A 14122-nucleotide genomic window follows, 5' to 3' on the forward strand; every position below is an offset into this window, starting at 1 on the left:
CATAATTTTCTTTAAACTTCTTGGTCTGAGCTTCAGTGAACTGATTTCTCCACTCTCCAGTGACTTCTAGAAAGAGTGATGGATAGCACATTCAGGGACGTTTTCGCAAACTTTAACGCGTGTAGATAATCCCTTTCCCCTCGGTACTTAAATGCCTGACGCAGACACTGGCTGGGTGTCCTCCTGATATTGAGTGAGATGTGAGGCTACAGGGCTGATCACTGCACTTCACAGGTGAGGCATTTGTGAATAGCCTTTTTCTGAGACACTTTGGTGGGAGGAGATCTAGACGTGGTTTATCTAATTCTTGGTGTCACGCCCTGCAGCCCTCTGATCATCCAGGACTTCCTGAACCCTCAGTTCATTTCACTTTCTACTTAAGGTAACTGGACCCGGTTTTCTCCTCCTCTCCTTAGAGGTCTCTGGAGGGCTGCATCCTCAGAGCATCCTCTGTCCGCCGTCTGTATCTCTAGTTCAGGCCACGTTCATAGTTGAACACGGCTGAGATTCCTCCTTTCCAGCCTGAATTATCATTGTGTTAATGTGTAATTGAATTAAAGCAATAGAATATGAAGGAATGGTAAGGTTCGTTAGCTTTATTTTATGCTTATGCAATAGAGTATTCACGTTTTTTCAGCTTCAACAACTAAAAATGGCCAGAGACCCCACAGAGAGCTGTTTCTGTTCTGATTTCTCCATGCTGTCTGCTTCACGTAGGCTCTTTGAGCTCTGTGTAGTATTATTTTCATGTGTGAAGTGTAAATCTGCTTAATTCTCTAGGGGTAATAAATTATATGGTTATGTAATTTATCACTTAGCTTACAAGAAAATTAGATGACAATTGACATCAGTAAAATGGTGGAGTAGGAGATATGAGCCTTCATCCCCCACCAAAAAAAATCCCAGCCATCCACGAACAAAAATAGTCCTGGGAAGGGCTTCAAGAGTCTAATTAAGGACCTAAAGCAACACAGTGGAGCCCAAACAGGAGGATAACCACACAGAGAGAATTGCTGGGGGGACTGACACAGCAGAGCTGTCTGGAGGTGGCTGGGCTCAGAGAAGGGGGCTACCAGTGTCAGACACACAGCGGAGCCACCATGCCCCCAGGGCCTGCTCTGCAGGGCACCCCAGCAGCCTTTGTCCCTGAGGACCTCAGTCGCCCTGCGTGGGCTCTGCAGCCTTCATAGGATTTGTCAGCGTGGACCCCAGTGGCCTGCCCCTCAGGGCATCCCAGCAGCTTCCCCACTGAGGTAACCAACAGCCACCACAGACCCTCTAGAGAGGAAGACGCTGCCGTGTGCTCTCCTCTCCAAGAAGGAGCCGCGGTCGTGCTGCCCTGGGACCGTGACCTCCACTCACCCCACCCCTTGCATGCCCTGGACCCCGGTCCCCAGCCGCTCCGTACACGCCCCCTCTCCACGCCCAGGCCCCATGACCACTTGGCATGTGTCTGCACTGCGAACTCTGGCTCTGTAACTGCTCCCATAGGCTTTCTTTATTCTTTTTCATTCTTTTTCTTTTTGTTCCTCTAACTGTTAGAGACTAAAGAAAGCCTATGGGATTTATGAGACACCTTCAAGAGAACAAATATGCAAATCTTAGAAATACCAGGAGAGAAAGGGGCAGAAAACTTATTTAAAGGTATAATGGCTAAAACTTCTCAAATCTGGGGACAGATATGGGCATCCAAGGACATGAAGTTTCAACCAAAAGAGGTTCCTCACTGAGACACACTGGAATCATGCTGTCAAAAATCAAAGACAGAGACATTTGAAAGCAACGAGACAAAAGAGGCTTATCACATAGCAGGGAACCCTCATAAGGCTATCAATAGATTTCTCCACACAAACCTTACAGGCCAGGAGAGAGTGAGATGAGATAGATATTCAAAGCGCTAAAAGAAAAAAAAAAAAGAAACTGTCAACCAAGAACACATTACCTGGCAAAGCTATCCTTATGTACAAAAGATAAAGAGAAAGGAATCAAAGCATAACACTACAAAAAACCACCAAATCATAAAGGAAGACAGCAAGAGAGGAAGAAAGGCACAAAGGAACTACAAAAGAACAAGAAAACAATTAACCTCTAAGATCAGGAACAAGACAGGGTTGCTCACACTTGCCACCTCTGTTCAACATAGTTCTAGACAGAGCAGTTAGGCAAGGAAAAGAAATAAAAGGCATCTAAAATGAAGAGGAAAAAGTAAAATTATCTCTGTTTGCAGATGACATGATCATATATGTGAAAAACTCATAAAGACTCCATAAAAGAGCTGCTAAACAAATTCAGTAAAGTTACAGGATACAAAATAAACATATAAAAATCAGTTGCATTTCTATATGCTAACAATGAACTATCTGAAAAATAAACTAAGAAAATATTTTATTTATAATAGCATCAAAAAAAATAAAATACTTAGAAATAAATTTAACCAAGCAGGTAAAAGATCTGTACACTGAAAACTATAAGATAATCGTTAAAGAAATTGAAGAAGAAACAAATAAATGGAAAGATATCCTGTGTTCACAGATTGGAAGGGTGAATATTGCTAAAATGTCCATACTACCCAAAGCGATCCATAGATTCAGTGCAACCCCTATCAAAATTCCAATGGCATTTTTCACAGAATAAATGTTACAAAGCTATAGTAATCAAAACAGTATGGTTCTGGCATAAAAACAGACACACAGACCAATGGAATACACTAAAGAGCCCAGAAGTAAACCAAACATATATGATCAACTAATTTTCAACAAGGAGGCCAGGAATACACAATGGGGAATGGGTAGCCTCTTCAATAAATGGTGCCAGGAAAACTGGATATCCACATGCAAAAGAATAAAATCATCTTATACCATACGCAAAAATCAACCCTGAAATGCTTAAACATAAGACTTGAAACTGTAAAACTCTTACAAGAAAACATAGGGGAAAAGCTCCTTGGCATTGGTCTTGGCAACGATTATTTTGATATGACACCAAAAACACAGACAACAAAGGTCAAAAAAACAACTAGGACTACATCAAACTAAAAAGCTTCTGCAAAACAATGGAAACAATTGAGAAAATGAGAAGTCTATAGAATGGGGGAAAATATTTGAAACCAAATATTTATAAGGAACTCATACAAATCATACAACTCAATAGCAAAAAACAAGTAACCAGATTAAAAAATGGGCAAAGGACCTGAAGAGACATTTTCTAAGGAGACAGATGGCCAACAGGTGTATGAAAAGATGCTCAACATCACTAATCATCAGTGAAACGCAAATCGAAACCACGATGAGCTATCACCTCACACCTGTTAGGATGGCTATGATCAAAAAGTTAAAAGAGGAATTGTTCGTGAGGATGTAAGGAAAAGGGAACCCTGTGTGCTGTTGGTGGGAAAGTAAATTGGTGCAGCCACTGTGGAGAACAGTATGGAGGGTCCTCAAAAAATTAAAAATAGAGCTACCACGTGATCCAGCAATCTCACTTCTAGGTTATATCCAAAGGAAACAAAATTACTATCTCGAAGACACATTTGCCTGTACAGTGGAATATTATTCAACCTTAACAAAGAAGGAAACCTTGACATTTGTGACAACATGGATGAAACTGGAAGACATTATGCTCAGGGAAATAAGCCAGATATAGAAAGACAAATGCTGCACAATCTCACTTACATGTGGAATCTAAAAAAAATCGAACTCATAATAACAGTAGAACGGTGGTTACCAGGGGGTGGGGTGAAAGGGGAGATGCTGATCAAAGGTACAGACTTTCATTTATGAGAGGAATAAATTCTGGAGACCTGATGTACAACATGATGATTATAACTGAGAATTTATTATATATCGATACTTGAAATTTGCTAAGAGAGTAGAATTCAATTGTGTTTTCACTCCCCCACCAAAAAGAGTAACTATGTGATGGATGTGTTGTATTATTAGCTTGACTGTGGTGCTCATTTCTCAGTCAAAACATCACGTTGGGGCTTCCCTGGTGGCGCAGTGGTTGAGAGTCCGCCTGCCGATGCAGGGGATGCGGGTTCGTGCCCCGGTCCGGGAAGATACCACGTGCCGCGGAGCGGCTGGGCCCGTGAGCCATGGCCGCTGAGCCTGCGTGTCCGGAGCCTATGCTCCGCAACGGGAGAGGCCACGGTAGTGAGAGGCCCACGTACCGAAAAAAACAAACAAACAAAAAACCCCAAAAACATCACGTTGTGTACCTTATATTGACGTTTTACTTGTCAATCATCCCTAAATGAAGCTGGGGGAAAAAAATTCCCAAACCTAAAAAAACCCTCTAGCATGTATAGTACTACTGTGCCTATAAATATATGTGTCTCTGGACAAATAGACAATACCTTTTTTCCAATAGAAAAAAAAAGAAATCAGGTTCATTATTGGGCAAATTAGAGAGAAAATTTTTCCTTTGAGCCTTAAGTTTTTGCTTATCTTATCAAACAAAATGTACTAGGATTTTTTTTTGTTTCATTTATCTAAAATAATGACAAATTCACGAAGTTTGTCTCCTTTAAGGGGCTGGCAGTATGGTAGCATCAGGTGGGCTCTGGGCAGGTGGCTGAAGGTCCTGGCTCTGGCCGGGCTGTGAGACCCACTGTGCCCCCGCGGTCATTCTTGGAGAAGTGATTTAACTCAGGGACCACCCTTCCAACCCTCAAGGCCAATGACCTTCGTACTGTCCTCCAGAATGTGCTGGGAAGAATGTGAGCTTCCTGGAGATTAGAGGCTTCACTTGAGAAAGAGTTTGGGTCAAGTACATGTTTGAAGCTCTGAGTCAAGCAGAATTAAACAAGTTCCTTCTCAGAAACTTATTTACGCTCACGTGCTTCAAAAGGGCAGGTACAGAGTGTGGATTCCCACCCTTCTCTGAGCACGAGACATGGGATCTCCCTGAATAAGGCTGCGAAGAACTCACTTCAGAAAACACTGTAGGTAGTGACTCACTGAGCCTGAAGGGTAGAAAGCCACTTATGGGTCAGAAAATTTGTCTATTATCAAGGGACAGACGGGAGCAGGTACACCTCCTTCAGCGCCACCTCTGCTCCCTCAGATACTCACCACCTATGGCCACGAGCAGGCCAGCCATGTAGACGCTTAGAGAGAATTCTGCGGGTGCGGGAGGCCTGAGGCAGGTGGTGTGGGTTGGTGGGACCATCACGGGCTGTTGGGTCAGGAAGACCTGGGTTTGCAGCCCATCTCGGCCCCCTGCCAGGTGGTTCTCATTGGGCAGCCTGTGTGATGTCTCTGAGCTACAGTGATGTCTGAACGTCCCCCTGTGGCGTCGCCGAGGGGCTGGGGGCGCTCAGGACGGAGCCCCGTGCCATGCCCCCAAGCCCCTGGTGTGGGAGTGCACCCCACCCGCTCTCATCCACCTGACCCGGTGCTTTGGGCGGACAGGTGTGGGGATGATACGTTCTTACGGGGAGACCGGCCCTGAGTGTTTTCTGCTCCCACCTCACCTTGCAGGTTTTCTCCCAGAAGGATGGCAGCAGCAGTTGCGCAGGAAGGTGACTTTTCAGAGTCCTTGGGGAAGGCATTGCATTTGCCTGGTCGATTCCTGAAAAATTGTTCCAGCATATTTGTTAATTTTTTTAAAAGTTTTATTTTTTATGAATTGATTCTGTCAGTTTTCTTCACGTATGGCTCCTGGGTTTTAGGTCACATTTAGCCCTTCTTCCTCCCTTGGATGATGAAAACCATTCCTCCTTGGTCTCCACTGGCGCTCTGCACCCGTGGTTCGCTGCACATTAGAATCTCTGAGGCAGGACTTTCCCTCAGGGTCTCACTCACCACTGACCCACCCCCGCCCGCCCGCTCCTTTTCTCATCCCATCAACCTTCAGTACCTACAGCAGAGCCAACCAGCACCAAACCACTGCGTGCAAATGGGTGAGGACACCTCAACCACACCGTAGGTTCAGAAGACCCAGGGCGGACCTGCGTTATGTCTTCAAATCACTGCTCAAAGAAAATGACAGGGAAATTGTTGAAGAGGCCTGAGGACTCCACAGACGTGTCCACTGGAGGCCTCTAAGGTCAAACCTGAATCACTTAGTGTAGCCTTGAACACTCTCAAAACCTGTCCCCAGTTATCTTTAATGCTCATTTTGGCCACTTTGCCCCAAGCACTCTGGGGTGACATTGAGCAGTTTAGAAAACGTGGCACATGTTAGGCTGGGTCAAAAAAAAAACAGGAAAGAAAGAAAGAAAAAGACAAGACAGGACAATTAGCTTGTTAATTCATTTTCCAAATGTGAGTTCCCAAGTCCGCAGTTTTCACGTTGGGTTAGAATGGATTCCTGTGGGAACATTGTTGTTAGAGATGACGGTGCTGGGCCCCTCAGTCTGTGTAACTCCACCCTGTACCTCAGGTGCACGCGTGTGCCTGGGATGGTTCCTGCAGGACACACAGACACAGCACACTCACCCAACACCCAACGCATGCACACATAACACACATGCGCACACGCCAACACACACATGCACACTACACGATACACACACATGCACACACAACACACATGCACACACACGCACACAACATACACACACATGTACACACAACACACAATACACATCACACACACAACACACATGCACACACACAATACACAACACATGCACACACAACACAATACACACCACACGCACACACCACACACACACACACACACATGCACACACACACTACGGGTTAGTGGTTAAGAGCATGGGCTTCAGAAACAGAATTCCCGAGCGCAGATCCTGGCTCAGTCCTATCAGCTGTGGCCCTTGAGCAGATCATAGCCTCCTGGGCCTGGGTTTCTGTGTGTGTAACGTGGGTGTCAAGTAGCAGCTCCTCAGCGTACTGTGAGGACAAACAGCGCTCATGCAGGAAAGTGTTTGGAGTAACCCTGGCCCGCGGCGAGCCAGGGCTCCACCGCGCATTGTCTATTTCCCCACGGAAAGTGCCTCAGGAATGCTGACCTTGTATCTGGGGTCCTTGGTGCCGGGCCCCTGTGACATTGACACATGAAGTCCCCCTGCTGGGGGACGGCTGGGGAGAGATCCCTTTCCCTGGTGTTTGTAACTCGGTGACACTTTATTTAATAGCGAGGTGGTGCCCCTCTATTGTTTAGTATTAGAGCTAAATAAGTTTTTAAGTGAAGGGGTCTGTCTACCTAGATTTGCACAAGTAAAGGTAACTTGTATCCAGCATTTAGAGTTGGGGACCAAAGGGAGTTTTTTTTTTTGGGGGTGTGGTAGACTTTCAGACTCTCCCCTCCCAAATTGCCCATCTTTACGTGAAGATTACGATTTCGTAAACTGGAGACTTACCAGAGCAGTCCGGTATCCGTATCCATTCCAGGAAAGGCTGTCGCAGGTGGATGGGGACCAATCCGCTCTGCTCAAGGTCTCCACCGTTCTGTATCAGATCTACAACCTCCTGCGTCCAGGTCGTTCCTGAGAAAGAGTGGAGAGCAGAACTGAGGAACAGGTTGCTGATTTTCTGCAGCTTACAATTTAGAAGCATCTTATGCTAGAAAAAGAATTCATTTGTCTATCAGTACCTCACTTATGCTACTCACTACGTTGAATTGAAATCAGCTATTAAGATTATCTTTTCCTCACCAGAAAGTTTCATTAAGGGAAGCAATTAATTTTTATACTCCAATGATGTACTTTTAAGAATTTCAATATGCATTGGTATTTCTAGAAAATGATAATACAAATAATTAGTGTATGTAACAATAAGGGGTTAATTTAAAAAATATTTCCTTTGGAGGAAAATCACAACGATTGCCAAACACTCACTTTTACTATTACACTCTGGTTGCCTATAAATAATCTTGTTTCTCCCCTCTGGTTACTTTTATTTAGAACCGTGACATTGATCCAATGCCAGTGATGTGAAAAGGAAGGAAAAGTAAGAATTGGAATTGGTAATCCACAAAAAAAAGGAAAAAATCGACATTGAATGAATTCCTCTTTAAGAGGTCAAGAAAGATAGGGTGACGTTAACAGTGACTTCTACATGGAAGTTGAATTGGTTTTAAGTGGAAAAATAACCTTTGCTACATTTGGGGGTGATACCCATTCTCCCTGGGGCCCCTCTCAGCCTGCACACCCTTGACCTCCCAGGAATTCTCTCCCTGTTTGGCTTCCGGACACTTGGCTGGCCTGGTCTTTTTCTCGGGGAGGAGCCTGGTTTGCACGTGTGTGGGGCCATTGAATCCGATGGACCCCAGTCTTCTCTCTGGGTCCTACGAATTGGGTGGTTCTGGATAAATTATGTAAACCCACCGAGCGGGAGTTATGCTCGTGTGGTTTTGAGAGCACAAGTGCCAGCCTGCAGTGGGCACTAAATGAATGTCGAGGGTCATAATTGTTAACTGCGTAGGTGCCGGTGTTCCTGCAGGGCAGGGGCCGGTCCGGTGAGACCGTCTTGCTCAGGAAGATGAGGAGGAAGCTGCCGCAGCTGGTTTCCCGTGGTCCCGGCTCCTTTCCCCGCACCTGGGCCGCGCTCCCTGGGCCCTGGGCTCTGGCACTGTGCCTGCTGAGCTCCTGATTGGTTCCCATTTTTCCTTCTGTCCTGGAATCAGAACTCGCTTCATCCTTGGCCCTTCCGTTGCCTATGCGTCAGTTTACGGTCCCAGGTCTGTGTCGTCTGGTTCTGCCCGATGCAGGGTGCTCCGGGAGCAGCAGGGGCGGCCTTCTCGCTATGGGCCGGCTCTGCTTCCTTTCCTGGACTCTGAGGGGGGCCGGCCTCTCGAGGACCTCGTGGGTGCCCTCTGCCTGCAGACTCCGCCTCGGACTTGGCTTTGCTGCCGTGGACGCCGTGAGCGACTCCAGAAACCCAGCCTCCCTTGGTGGTCGGTCTGGGCCATGCACGGGTTTCTGCCAGAGCCCCTGGCCTCAACCTCCAGCCTTGCCCTGCACCCCAGGGGCCTCACACCGTGACTCACACTCACCAGTAACTCCCCTCCAGCCCAGGACGGCCGATTCCCACCGACCCAGGTTCCAAAGTCAACCGCACCGCCTAACTGCAGGGCAATCTGGGCTCTGCCCTTCCATGGACTCTGCCTGCTGGCCGGCACCTTCCCAGACATGGGTGTTGACGTGAACGGTCAGTGGCTGGAGTGATGCCCCACAGCCGTCCATGGAGGTTCGTAAGTCTGCGGCGGGTGTGTGGCCCGGACTCCCTTCTAAACCGAAGAGTTTGCTTTCCCAGCTGCTGAGGGCGCTGCTGGCCGACAGCCCTGAGCCGTTCATCCCTCTCTGGGACCCAGGCCGTGCCCCTTTCCTGTGGCAGCTTGCACCTGACACCCAGGCCTCTCACCCACCCTGGGGTGGCGTCAGCTTGGAGGGACCACCCCAACTCTGGAGCGCCCAGCCCACGGGCTGGAGGAGGGCTTGCCAGCACCGAGTGGAAGCCCCCGTCCTGCCTCCCTCCGCTTCCCCACAGAGCACTGACCCTTAAACAGGCCACACACTCACACCCAACTCAGCCTGCCTCCTGGGGACCCGGCCTGCGACGTGGTTTGGGATCGAGGATGAGGACTTAGGGTGACGACAGGCTGCCTTAGGTCAGGGGCAGGTGGGGGCCTGGGCCTGGGCCTTGAGTGACCTTACTTGGCCACAGAAGCAATGACATTCAAACGAGGTCATTAGGGTGGACCCTGATCCAGTGTGACCGGGGTCCTCACGAAAAGGGGAAATTTGGAGACAGACGGGTGCACAGGGAGAACGACGCGTGTGAACGTGAAGATGGCTGTCTGTCCTCAAGCCCAGGATGGGGCCTGCGCAGAGCCTTCCGCAGCCCCCGGGAGAAACCAGACCCGACGAGCCTTGATTTCCCACCTGCAGCCTCCAAAACCTTGAGGGTACACTCCTGCCACGCCCCTGGGTTGTGCTGCCTGGTTACGGTGGCCGGAGCGAAGGAAATGATCACAGTGGCTCCGAGATCCTTCACGTCCTTCCCTCCGTCTAAATTAGGCCCGACCGGTGGCCTCTCGTCACCCCCCGGCCCCCCCCCACCCGAGTTTCCTCCAGGGCCCTAATCACATGTTGTAATCACATGTTGTAATCCAGATTACATGTTGTAATCTGTCCAGTGGCCTGACGTCCTGCTCCAGCCTAGACCCTAAGCGCCAGCAGGACAGAGGCCAGGAGCACTTTGCTGCTCTGCACGGGGCTCGTCCCTGGGGTTTAGAGCCTCCTGATAGAGTTTTGTTGAATGAGAGAAAAAAATGATTAGCATGAATTTTTTGACCTGAAAAATCTACTTTAAATAGTTACATATTTTTAATAAAACAGCGACCTAGCTCTTGAAAAAAACCTTACAGTTTTGTAGACAAGTGTCAGATCCTTTGCCCGCCTGTCTGATTTACAGACAGGGCCCCCGCTGGCCTCTGCATTGCCCACTCAGAGCTGACACGTGGCGACTCCTGCTCTCTCGTCTACCACATACCTGCTTTGGGGTAGGAAGCAATGACCAGGTCATCGGGCCTGGCTTGGGAGGCCCAGATCTTACCCCAGATCCTGCATGTGCCCTTCTGTAGAGTGACCCCATCTACCTGGGGAAGCAGGGGCCCTTCTGACTCCCCTGTCGTTCCCACCACATCCATCTCCATTTCCTCCGTCTTGGTTTGGGCACCAGCAGTGCAAAGTGACAAGTGAGCGAAGGCAGGATCCACATGGGATTTTACCCTCAGTGCCTTGGGCACGGACTCCGCTCACCTACAGGCTTGTGTGTCCAGGCAAACAAGGAGAGGTGATTGGCATGGCTCTGTACCTCCTGAGTGACGCTGGAGCGAAATCCTTAAGCCTGTGCCGGATCAGACCTTCCTTACGGCGGGGCTCCGGCGGGGCCCCACCTTGACGCTGCCCAGAGGGAGGAAGAGCCGCTCGGCGAGGGGCTGCCCGAGTCCATCCTGGAGTCATTTCCTGGACCCGCAGACGCCCTCCAAGGTGGGGAGTCGAGTGATGTCGCTGAAGGAATGTCTGGAACAGGTGTCCAGGCATTGCCCTCTCCTCTGTCCTCACCTGGAGCCAGCGATCCTGTGTCCTCGGGATTTGGAGAAAAACCCTCCCAGGCTGAGAGGAGACAAGTGTCATGTCACCAGCTGGGACATGGGAATTCCACCCCAGCTTTGGAGGCTGAATGAATTCTCAAGGCTCTGGTCTTGTCTATGAGTGTGAGGATAGACTGTCGTATCTGAGAACCATCACCAGATAGACTTTTTAAAAATTAATTTTTATTGGAGTATAGTTGCTTTACAATGTTGTGTTAGTTTCTGCTGTGCAGTAGAGTGACTGAGCTCTATGTATACATATATCCCCTCTTTTTTGGATTTCCTTCCCATTTAGGTCACCACAGATCATTGAGTAGAGTTCCCTGTGCTCTACAGTAGGTTCTCATTAGCTATCTATTTTATACATAGTATCAAGAGTGTATATGTGTCAATCCCAATCTCCCAATTCATCCCATTCCCCTCCTTTGCCCCTTGGTATCTGTACGTTTGTTCTCTACGTCTGTGACTCTATTTCTGCTTTGCAAATAAGTTCATCTGTATCGTTTTTCTAGATTCCACGTATAACCAATATTTTACAGTATTTGTCTTTCTCTGTCTGACTTACTTCACTCGGTATGACAATCTCTAGGTCCATCCACGTCTCTGAAAATGGCATTATTTTGTTCTCTTTTATGGCTGAGTAATATTCCATGGCATATATGTGCCACATCTTCTTTATTCATTACTCTGTTGATGGACATTTTGGTTGCTTCCATGTCCTGGCTATTGTAAATAGTGCTGCAATGAACATCAGGGTGCATGCATCATTTCAAATTATGGTTTTCTCCGGATGTATGCCCAGGAGTGGGATCGCAGGATCATAAGGTAACGCCGTTTTTAGTTTTTAAGGAACCTCCATACTGCTCTCCATAGTGGCTGTACCAATTTACATTCCTACCAACAGTGCAGGAGGGTTCCCTTTTCTCCACGCCCTCTCCAGCATTTATTATTTGTAAATTTTTTGATGATGGCCATTCTGACCAGTGTAAGGTGACACCTCATTATAGTTTCAATTTGTATTTCTCTAATAATTAGTGACGTTGAGCACCTTTTCATGTGCTTTTTGGCCATCTGTATGTCTTCCTTGGTGAAACGTCTATTTAGGTCTTCCGCCCATTTTTTGATTGGGTTGTTCGGGGTTTTTTTGATATTGAGCTGCATGAGCTGTTTGTATAGTTTGGAGAGTAATCACTGCTCAGTTGCTTCATTTGCAAATATTTTCTCCCATTCTGTGGGTTGTCTTTTCGTTTTGTTTATGGTTTCCTTTGCTGTGCAAAAGCTTTTAAGTTTGATTAGGTCCCATTTGTTTATTTTTGTTTTTATTTTCATTACCCTAGGCAGTGGATCGAAAAAGATCTTGCTGTGATTTATGTCAGAGTGTTCCGCCTATATTTTCCTCTAAGGGTTTTATAGTATCCCCAACAGATAGACTTCTAAAAATCAAGGCATAATTAACAGTAAAATGTGCAGAGCTTCAGTTTACGTGTTGATGGGTTTTCACTCGTGCATACGCCCTGTGACAGGCCCCAGATCAAGATGCAGAATGTTTCCACCACCTGCCCTCCGTCTGGGTCAAGGCCTCACCACCACCCTGGGCCCAGGGCGAAGGCCGTTCCGACTTCCATTCCCTTGGATACGGTTCCCTGCTCGTGAACCTCGTCTTGGCGGCATCGTCCATTGTCCAGTTTCCCTGGCCACCTCCTGCTCTGACCTTCCCCGTGCCCATCTCTTTCTCTTTCCTACAGACTCTTCCTCATCCTCGATTCTGCGCTGGACGCCCCCCTCATCAGAAAGATATTTGACTAACCCCACCTGGAATGGTCTCTTACCTCTGGGTATGTCCTTGCATCTTTATTTTAGCTTCTGAGAAGGGTGAATGCTATGAATAATATAAACCATAGACACAGATGGTCTTTGCTTCTGAATTTTTGAAATTGGAGAAAATAAAGCAGCGGCGTCATCTAGGGGTAGGTGTTTTATAATCCAAGTAGAGGCAGTATTTGTCTGCGCCAAAGACTGACAGAACCTCTTCAGGGAATTGAAGGAATAACCAGTGGTTTTTGAGCCAAGCAGAGCACCAGTCGGAGAAAAAACTGTTTTATGTGGTTGGTGGCCACTTGGAGGTAAGAACCTTACATGAATCTCATAACACAAGAAGCAGATCATCTCTGAGAACAAAGGGGAATAAAGGCAATTTGAGACCCAAAGAGCCTGTAGAGCCGGTTGCATAGGTCTTGCCTGCAAGGACCTCTCGGACAGGAAGGGTTTTCTTCCTGGATTTCCGCAGGCCACGGTGGTTCAATCAGCTCGCCCAGCCCCCAGGGTCCAGGAGTCCTGGTCCAACTTCCACTACCTGCAGGGCAGAGCTTGTGCATGTTCCCGTCGCTTTGCTGACGTGTATGCAGGGTCCACTTCCTCGTAGCAGGGATAGAGCATTTGATGCGGGCTTGCCTTTCTCTTTCCCTCACCCTTTTACGGGCTCGTATGGGGAACCCATGCACATTGAAAGAAGAAAGGAAGCGTGGGCCTAAGAGCTGGTGCGCGAGGGCTCCCTGGGTGGGGCTGGGGCTTCAGGGCAGGATCGGCCTGGCCGCCTTCCCCTCCTGAAGAGGAGACTTTGGGATCCACCCACCCGCTGTTCACAGCGGCTTCCAAGGGCCGACTCCGCATCTCAGGCCAGCAGGGCTGTGGTCATCCTGTGAAGTCACAGCAGGAACCCGTGTTGTCTAGGCCACAGCTATGGTCTGCAGGGGTGGCTGAACCGGGGGCGAAGCAGAGAAAATCCTCCTGTCATTGAGACTGCAAATGAGCGCATGTCCCCCGGGGAGCTGTAGCGCACAGGGCTTCCAGCAGATCCGAGGAGCCGCCTAGGTCAGGAAGTACTTTAACGTTCTTCCCGGTTTGCACAAGCTTCTTGACTTTTCTTCTTTGTTCCGTAAATAGAATAATGTCGTTTCCTCAGGCTGGTCCTGAGTTTTCTGACTGTAGGGCCACTGCTCAGGCCTCCTTTTTCTCTTTGTCATTAGATCCAACGACTCGACCTGCTTCATTTCTT

The 14122-nt window shown here is 48.1% G+C and overlaps 1 long non-coding RNA gene across 4 annotated transcripts in view; it reads left to right on the plus strand.

Moving 5' to 3' along the window:
* LOC109549324 (uncharacterized) overlaps window positions 1–14122 on the plus strand; it is a 401131-nt gene that overhangs the window by 23893 nt on the left and 363116 nt on the right. The window contains exon 2 of one of the 4 annotated variants that reach the window (XR_012325564.1): window positions 12813–12902. The exons of the other annotated variants lie outside the window; for them this stretch is intronic. This is a non-coding gene — a long non-coding RNA (uncharacterized lncRNA). The remainder of the gene's footprint in view (window positions 1–12812; window positions 12903–14122) is intronic. 4 annotated transcript variants of the gene reach the window in all.

Source organism: Tursiops truncatus, chromosome 14, assembly GCF_011762595.2.
Source record: "Tursiops truncatus isolate mTurTru1 chromosome 14, mTurTru1.mat.Y, whole genome shotgun sequence".
Taxonomy (NCBI): domain Eukaryota; kingdom Metazoa; phylum Chordata; class Mammalia; order Artiodactyla; family Delphinidae; genus Tursiops; species Tursiops truncatus.